At 36.8% G+C, this 8,560-nt stretch overlaps 1 long non-coding RNA gene across 2 annotated transcripts in view; it reads left to right on the top strand.

The window, feature by feature from the left end:
* LOC118154047 (uncharacterized) overlaps nucleotides 1-7,335 on the top strand; it is a 47,040-nt gene extending 39,705 nt beyond the window's left edge. For both annotated transcript variants that reach the window (XR_004743972.3, XR_013536336.1), the window contains exons 4-5: nucleotides 5,776-5,934; nucleotides 6,967-7,335. This is a non-coding gene — a long non-coding RNA (uncharacterized LOC118154047). The remainder of the gene's footprint in view (nucleotides 1-5,775; nucleotides 5,935-6,966) is intronic.
* The last annotated feature ends 1,225 nt before the right edge of the window (nucleotides 7,336-8,560 follow it).

Here is an 8,560-nt window from a genome sequence, read left to right as displayed (position 1 = left end):
AGTCTCTAAGAAGACAGTCACTTTCCTATGCTAAGTGATATGATGAAAAAGCATGATGATCTAAAAATAAAAGGGCCAGTACATATCTTAGTTAACAAGGTAAATGAAAGGTAATAAGAGAATTCGAGAAAAACCACAACATTGAATAATGAGCTATGATCTTCATATGAAACAAACTAAACTGAAGCACAATTCTGAGAAATTGATGGAATAGAGGAAATGAGAATTTATTTGTGCTTAATATTCAGAATGTTTCTTCTTTAAGTTGCACAGATTGAGAGTGGGAGATAGTACTTCCAAAGGGTTCAATCGCACTGCTTGGCTGCACAATGAAGTTGCTAAACTCATAATATTTCAAATGCTGTCACATGTTTTACATATCTGGAGATCTAAAACAAGACAAGAAAATTAAATTTATTAAAGTGATAGAACAGAATAAAAAGGTTTTGAACCTTAACAATTTAAAAGTTGTGCTATAGCTTGACAAAAGTTTGGAGGCATAGTGGGAGAGGTGGAGAGAAGTGAGGGGAATATTAGTTTCCACATCTTGCATAGCTGGAATTCCAAGGATATTTTCTGACTAGTGTAAGAAAAGAAGAGTAGGTATAGTTTTCAAAATAATAAAGAAGTCTAATGGGAAACCTAAAAATACATATTTAATGAGATTTGCAAGATAGAATGGGTAGTACAAGATGTTAAATTCTTCATCTTTTTGGCAGGAAATTAGCAGATACTGTTTAAAATTGGCAAACAAAAAATTTGATTTATTAGCATATTGTCTAGATCTTCACTGTCTAATATGACAGCCACTAGCCATATGTGGCTATCAAACACTTGAAATGTAGTTAGTCTGAATTTAACATGTGCTATAAGTATAAAATACAGTTGAGATAAACATAAAATTTTAAATATTCATTTTTAATGTTGACTATATATGAAATAATAGCATCGTGGATAAATGGCATTACGTAAAATGTCTCATTAAAATTTTTTTCACCTGCTTCTTTTTACTTTTTAAAATGTGGCTACTAGAGAGATTAAATGTGGTTCACATTATGTTTCTATTGAACAGCAGTGGTTTAGAATTTCCAAGCTAATCATCCCAAGAACCAAAACCAAAAAATGTTGAACATAGTCCTCTTTGGAAAGTAGGACAGATGTGGGGAGAGAGAAAGACTTTACATTCTTATTTCGTGCCCCTTTTTGTAGTCTAAATTTTTATTGTCAAGTCCATGCATTATTCTTCAAATAAAGATTGAATGAAATACACATAAAATATAATGTACAATGAATAAAGATTATGATACATTTTTCAAGAGTGTATTAGCCAGGTGAACTGAAAGCAAAAATCAAACGATGAAATGAGAAGAGTAATGTATAGACACCATGAAAAACAAGACACCTATAGGAAAAGAATGAAAGGGAAGTGTAGATAATTATAATTGGGAAGGGAGACAGATTATAATACATTTTAGATATTAAATTAAATGTATTATAATCTACATTTTAGACATTAAATTTAGATTATAAAATATAGTGATCAATAGTGCATTTATTAAACTTAAGATCCAGTTTTAGAAACCATTAGGTAGTTTTCTGCATATTAGATTAAACAATAATTTTTAATAGCTAGTAGAAAATGGCACTGTGTTGGTTAATACAGTGTACCTAGCTTTATGCTTAAGTAATACACACATGCTCCAATTTAACAAAGAGATAAATTTGGCGGTAATTGTTCTCAACTAAAGAAGCTTGTCCTCAACTAAAAGAACCAACAAAGAATTTCAGAATTGAACACCGTTAAATATTATCTGAAATTCAACTCCCTAATTTCACAGAACTGCTAGAAAAGTAACAAAGGCAGGGAAAGAATCCAGATTTTTCTAATTACGATTTTTAAAGATTGAATGAAAGTAAATTCACATACAACATTTAAAATCAAATGTAGAGTCAACATTTCTCAGGAATATTAATTAAAATTAAATAAATATTACTATTAGTTGGAAAAAATATTGAGTTCAGTCTTTCATAATGAAGAGCAAATTTTTAGAGGTCACTGGGGAGAAAACTCTGTTCCTTTAAGGATTTGTTCCATCAAAAACGCCTGTAAAACTGTCAGAGGAGCAGACAGAAATGTAACATCCCCATGAACGAACTTCCTTTTGAGTATTTGTTTTGAATTTGCTCCACTTGGTGATTGTAAGAAGAGAGGACTACATCCCCACTTTCACTTCAGTTGTCTTGAATTTCCCTTTAGATCATCCTTCCTCTGGTCAAACTTTGTTTTCTATTGGTATTTGTATACAATGGCCTTTGCTAATAGGTTGAATTTCCTCAGCCTTTAAGGTATCTGATGGTAAATTTTAATTAAAAATAACTTCTTTTAAAGAATAGATTTTGAAAGAAAAGATAGAAAAAGATGAAAAGATAGGAAAAAAAGAAAAGGGGAATTGAAGCATTAAGAAACATCGTGAAATTCAAGGCCTGGCTGGGTGTCGGGAGCCTGTAATCCCAGCACGTTGGGATGCCAAAACTGGAGAATTGCTTGAGCCCAGGAGTTTGAGACCAGCCTGGGAGACATAGGGAGACCCTGGTCTCTATAAAAAGTAAAAAAAAAAAATTAGCCGAACATGGTGGGTCATGCTTGTAGTCCCAGCTACTCAGGAGGCTGAGGTGGATGATCGCTGGAGACATCCTGGGAGACAAAGGAAGGCTCAGACTGAAAAAAAAAAAAAAAAAGAATTCAAACAAAAGAAAGTGGTACAGAACGAGTTGGGCTCAGAGATTATAGCAAATTTCACCTGCTCTACAGATTTGGAACTCCAGGTTTCTGGCTAGTGTGCAACCGTGGAGGCATGAATTGGAATTGTGGCTTCTCATGTCCTTCCACATAAAAACTAGTGTGATTTCAATTGTAGATTGATTTCTGGCTCAAGACTAAGAAAATCACAGAAATTGTTTTCATCAAGTACGAGAACTTTGGTGTCTTATCATAGAACATATGTATGTAAACGTTTTTAGATTTAGAACTAGCTATGGTAGAGAACAGTGCTTTAAGATATAAAGAGGTTTGCTGACATATATTTTTATTGATGGATTAGTTTTTTCTGAATATAAATCAGATCTTCTTTTTGACTGCCAAAAATCACATTTAACTCTTCACCCTAAAGAACTCCCAAAATATATTTCAAATTATTTAAAATTCATTTTAAACCAGTAGCAATGAAGGCTTCAATTTAAAACTACTGCAGTTGATTCCTGCAGCTAAATCACCCATTTAATATCTCTTACTTTTCAGATCATCAAATCCCATAAGACTTACTATAAATCTTTTCACTTCCACCCCAAAATGACTTGGGCAGATACATTGTGAATTAAGTGATGTTATAATTTGATTTATGTACATCTGGACTTTCAACCCAATGGCTTCCTAGAACTCAATCAATCTTTATGAAGTCCTGGTAATGTACTCCAAAAGAACGGCAATGCAGTGAGTTACAAATGAAGCCTGGAATTTTGGCAATGTTACTAAGTAAGGAGCTGTGCGACCTGGCCCGTGCTTTACAGCTGCTGATGGAGGAGCGATTTCACTTTGGGCTCAGCAGCTCCCTAGCCTATGTTTCCTGCCTTTTCTTTTCTTTTCTTTTTTTTTTTTTTGAGGCGGAGTTTCGCTCTTGTTACCCAGGCTGGAGTGCAATGGCGCGATCTTGGCTCACTGCAACCTCCGCCTCCTGGGTTCAGACAATTCTCCTGCCTCAGCCTCCCGAGTAGCTGGGATTACAGGCACGTGCCACCATGCCCAGCTAATTTTTTGTGTTTTTAGTAGAGACGGGGTTTCACCATGTTGACCAGGATGGTCTCGATCTCTTGACCTCGTGATCCACCCACCTCGGCCTCCCAAAGTGCTGGGATTACAGGCGTGAGCCACCGCTCCTGGCCCATTTCCTGCCTTTTCAAGTCAACTATCATGACCTGAAATTGCTTTTTATTTTTTTCACTGTGCCACTGCTGAGAAAGGTTGAGAAGAGCTTCAGGGTTTAGACTCCTTTAATATTTCTTTTATAGAGTTAGTTGAAGCCTCTAGAACTTGCTTGTAATTTCACCCTATTAATTTATTCAGATAGCAGGCTCCTTACACCTAATATAATGTAATTCAGTAAGTCTGATCATTATATTATCGTTTCCAATATCAGGGGACTCTCCATCCTTACAAAGGATTAAACTTTCCTTTTCCATTGACATCAGGCTTGGCCACATGACTTGCTTTGGCCAATGAAATGTGATCAGAAATGTCAGAAGCCGGTTCTGAGCAAAAGCTCTAAGAACCACTCTGTGGTTTCACGTCATTCTCTTCTCACAGCCAGTGGCCTGGTAGGTCCCAGGTAGGGGCTGCTCATTCAGCCCCTGTGGCTCCAGATACAAGAGCCTAAGTCAATCAATGATTGACATGAAAAATGTGCAAGAAAGAAAACTGTTGTTGTAAGATAATAAGAGTTGGAGGTGAGGGTGTCTTTATCTATTGTAGCACAACACAGCCCAAGCTGACTGATACAATAGGTGTCCTTTATAGAAACTGTGAGAAATGCCTGAACAGGAATGAACCAAGAAAACTCAACAAAGCTTTGACCAATGGAAGTAATATCTCATTTTGTTAAGATTCGGGACTTCTATACCTCTGTCCTATCATCCTTATGTATCCTTGGGAAAATGTTGGGGACTGGGCAGGGTGCTTTCAGGAATGCTGATTGCCTATACTTTCAGGAATGCTGGATTGCCTATACTTGAAGGCATCTGGTAATCTCCCTTTTCTTGCCAAAATGGAGATAGGTCTGGAAACTTAAAGCCTGAAGACCTCTCTTTTCCCTTCCTTCTTTGAGGTCAGCATTAAATTGGTCACTATAGATTTCTCAGATGAGAACTTGTATCTGGGAAGAGTCTTGGAAAAGTAGGCTGACTCCATTTATTCTTGAGCCTTCAGAGATGGGGAGGCATAAAATTCCAAATAACACAGTGGTCAAGTGCAGAGACGTTATCTGTGGTAGACCAGCCTACCACAGTCTGTGTGTAGACAAGTCCAGATGGCACTTCTATTCAAGAGGATATAATTTTTGGCAAGTCAGGAATTACTCAAAGAAAAAAAAATTAATTCAAGGAAGACCATCAGGCCACAAATCATCAATACCTTGGTTCTAAATTCAGTTCCACCTTTAATAGCTTGCTATATAAACTTTAATGTCCATTTTTACCTCTAAAAATGATGATGCAGTGATTGTGTGAGTTTTTCAAACTACCTGAGTTTTAATTCCAGCTAGCTTACTTGTTGTATATCCTTGGGAAGCAACTTAACTTTTCTCTATTTTAGTGTCTTTTGTTGGAAAAATGGGACAATAATAGTACCTGCCTCCTACAGCCATGATAAGATTAAATGATTTAATGGGTTTAAAGTGCTGGAAAAGTGCCTTAAGTTCTCAATCAATGTACGCTGGCATTATTAGTGATTTTGCCTATCTTAAAAGGTTGCCTAGACTATGAGGTGCATAGAAAGAACTTTATAAGCTTTATAAGGCATTGTTTTTATTTTTTTACATTTTTTGTAAGAGACAGAGTCTCACTGTGTCACCCAGTCTGGAGTGCAGTGGTGCAATCATAGCTTACTGCAGCCTTGAACTCCTGGGCTCAAGCAATCCTTTTGCCTTAACCTATCCAGTAGCTGGGACTACAGTTGCACTCTATCATGCCAATTTTAACTAAAATTAAAAAAAATTTTTTTTTTAGAGATGACGTCTCACCGGGTTACCCAGACTGGTCTCAGCTTCTGACTTCAAGCAATCTTCCTGCTCAGCCTCCAGAGTAGCTGGGATTAGAGGTGTGAGTCACCATGCCCAGCTGAGGCATCATTTTTGTTGCTTCTTATTTCTCACTTTGCCCTACAAGGTAACTTTTTCTTTGATTGCAACTTTTCAAAGGGTAGCAATAATGGAGATGCTTAATGGATTAGTTTGAAGAGGCCAGTATCTTCTTGTGTGACCATTGGATTCAGAAGCAAATTGTTTCCACAAATCAGTCTGAAAATGCATGTCCAGTATGGTAAAATATTCTTAATTTGGTTGATCATTTGTGTCAAATTTTAATCCCAAGGTGACTTCCTCTTACAGCTGGACGTCTTTCCAAACCATGAAGTCTGATTTGACTAAACTAACACTAGGTTGATAAATCTCATCACAAATAAAAAAGAAAAAAATAAATTCTCCACGCCTAAAGCAATACTTTAGAGAGAATTTGATATTTATTAACTATTCATATTGGTGCTTTTTCCTTTAGCATAGCTAATGCTCCTTTTGAAAACTATTTTGAATTTTATGAAAATTTATTGCAATTTTTTTTTTTACTTTATAAACAATATTAGTCTGTTCTCACGCTGCTATGAAGAAATACCCGAGACTGGGTAATTTATAAAGAAAAGAGATTTAATTGACTCACAGTTCCACATGGCTGGGGAGGCCTAATTGTAAGGAAGCTTGCAATTATGGCAGAAGGAGAAGCAAACTTGTTCTTCTTCCTGTGATGGCAGGAGAGAGAAGTGCAGAGTGAAAGGAAGAAAAAGTCCCTTATAAAACCGTCATATCTTGCTAGAATTCACTCACTATCATGGAAACAGCATGAGGGGACTGCCTCCATGATCTAATCACCTCCCACGAGGTCCCTCCTCCAACATGTGGGGATTGCAATTCGGATTACAATTCAAGATGAGATTTGAGTGGGGACACAGAGCCAGACCATATAACAAACGTCAAGAACTATTCTCAAATAGTTGTCATTTCTTTCCCAAAAGATAACTGTGGGATAATTCTACCAAATGTTGCAGAAATCAGATGCATTCCGAGGAATTTTTGAACATCCTCTATTTTTAAAGACCTCTGTTCCAGTGAGTAAATTTATCTTCTCTGCATGTGGATGTCTTTTCAGATCAGCTTAGTAATATCAGAGATGTATTGAATCCTTGCAACCTTCATATGAAAATGCCATGTTGGCCATAGCTTTGGCCTGGAACACAAAAATGGAGCACTTCAGTTCAACAAGACAATGATAAGTGGTGGAGCTCTGACAAGAGAGAAAGAAATGACACTGCCATCTTTTGGAGAATTCAGAAGTGAGGGGTATGTTTTTGTCCTGTGCTCTTTCTGGCAAATATTTTCCCCCATGCGTCTTGTCTTTTGCTGGTATTACACATAGCAACAGCACCACCTGTTGTCTGTTCTGTTGGTTTGCTGTCATGAAGATTTTGGTAAAGACATATACAGATAATCGGGAGAATACAGCTCACAGTTTCACTTTTCTCACCCTACCGTTGTTATCTTAATGAGCGTCTTTGTTGTACAGCAGTTTTATGGTTAGCTCAAAAGCTCACCACAATTAAAAAAATGTTTAAAGATAAACCATTTCTTAGTTCCTAAACTCCTCTTTAAAATAAGTTGTGTAAGTACCATAGATAATAAATTTTTATCAGTTTTCCTGTTACAGTAGAGGGTGAATAAGTGATTCATCTTGGGAGCCACATAAAGTTAACTTTAATAACACAAACTAACTAACCCACCTAATTCTGTTTTCTTTTTCTTTCTTTCTTTCTTTCTTTCTTTCTTTCTTTCTTTCTTTCTTTCTTTCTTTCTTTCTTTCTTTTCCCTTCTCTCTCTCTCTCTCTCTCTCTCTCTCTCTCTCTTTCTTTCTTCTTCTTTCTTCTTTTTTTGAGACGGAGTTTCTCTCTTGTTACCCAGGCTGGAGTACAATGATGCGATCTCGGCTCTCTGCAACCTCCACCTCCTGGGTTCCGGCAATTCTCCTGCCTCAGCCTCCCGAGTAGCTGGGATTACAGACATGCGCCACCATGCCCAGCTAAATTTTTTGTGTTTTTAGGAGAGACGGGGTTTCACAATGTTGACCAGGATGGTCTCGATCTCTTGACCTTGTGATCCACCTGCCTCAGCCTCCCAAAGCTGTTTTATTTTCTTATTCTCAAGTATTGTTTCTCTTTTCAGGAATAGACATGATAGAGTTATGAGTTGATGTTAACTTCTTTTTCAAATGCAACTACTCTTTTTTAAGTATAACTACAAGTTGTACTTGGTATTTGTGTACAATAGAATCTTGGGAGACCTTTATGAATATGGTATTTATTTAAAGATCCTTATTGGAGAAAGCATGGAAATTCTGTTTTATTTCTACTTTTGCTGAATTGTGAAATCGACTGGATGAAATATGAGTCAAGACTTTTGAAGTTGGGTGTAATGATCTTCAGACCCAGAATAGCTTCTAAAGAAATAATTAAAGTGAGTGCTAGTAGTCTTACCCACAGCTTCCTGATACTTCGCTACATAAAAGCAATGACTCACACACAATAAGAGATGTTAAATGTTCGAAAAACAAGGAGGGAAGATGGAATTAGTACAGAGACTATCAAATCACAGCACATGAAGTCCAGGCTCAAAGCAGAGCCTAGGACAGGGATCCCTGTGTGTGTGATGTACTGAGGAAGCACTCTTCCGGGTAAGCCCCCAAGGGGATT

This window comes from Callithrix jacchus, chromosome 5 (genome assembly GCF_049354715.1).
Source record: "Callithrix jacchus isolate 240 chromosome 5, calJac240_pri, whole genome shotgun sequence".
NCBI lineage: Eukaryota > Metazoa > Chordata > Mammalia > Primates > Cebidae > Callithrix > Callithrix jacchus.
This window is presented reverse-complemented; position numbering and strand designations above follow the sequence as displayed.